Source organism: Pteropus vampyrus, unplaced genomic scaffold, assembly GCF_000151845.1.
Source record: "Pteropus vampyrus isolate Shadow unplaced genomic scaffold, Pvam_2.0 Scaffold34, whole genome shotgun sequence".
NCBI classification, from domain to species: domain Eukaryota; kingdom Metazoa; phylum Chordata; class Mammalia; order Chiroptera; family Pteropodidae; genus Pteropus; species Pteropus vampyrus.
In genome coordinates this window covers 5,261,877-5,262,527 of record NW_011888815.1, presented here as the reverse complement: position 1 = coordinate 5,262,527, position 651 = coordinate 5,261,877, and the positions used below count along the sequence as shown (strand labels likewise).

The following is a 651-nucleotide window of genomic DNA, read 5'->3' as shown; positions in this document are numbered from 1 at the left end:
GGAAGGGACTCCAGTTGGCCCTTACAAATGGCGGCCTGGTCCCCCGTCCGGCTGTCCTGAGTCTCCTTGAGGGGACCCAGTCGTGGGCATGCAGGGATTTCTTTCCTCCGTCCTCCCCTGGGACCTGGGGCTCTCTGCTCATGGAAAGAAAGGAAACCATGGGGGAATATCCAATATATCACACGATTAGAGGAGGGCGTTGGTTTGGGGTTAGAGGGAGGGCAGAGAGAGATGCACGGACAAAAATGAAATTTGAGTCTATGGCCACGCCGCCCTGAGCAAGCCCGATCCCGTCTGATCTCAGAAGCTAAGCAGGGTCAGGCCTGGTTAGTACTTGGATAGGAGACCACCAGGAAGACCGGGTGCTGTAGGCGTAAAAAATAAAAAATAAGAGATTGTAAGCTGACAAGGTCCTTGCAACCTGTGAGGTCAACCCAAGGTTTCCTCCCCTAAAAAAAAAAATGAAATGAAAGAGTGAAATTTGAGGGGTACAGTCAGTCACCTGTCCGAGGGGCCTTGAGAGTCCACAGGTGTGTCCCTGACCAGTCAGTGTACGGGTGCTCTTTTATGTGTTTTATTGTGTCCCCTTAAATTCATATGTTGAAGTCCCAACCCCCAGCCCCTCAGAATGTGACCCTTGAATGAGACAGG

At 51.6% G+C, this 651-nt stretch overlaps 1 pseudogene; it reads left to right on the top strand.

The window, feature by feature from the left end:
* The first annotated feature begins 256 nt into the window (after positions 1 to 256).
* Positions 257 to 374, top strand: LOC111738074 (annotated as a pseudogene).
* Positions 375 to 651: the final 277 nt, after the last annotated feature.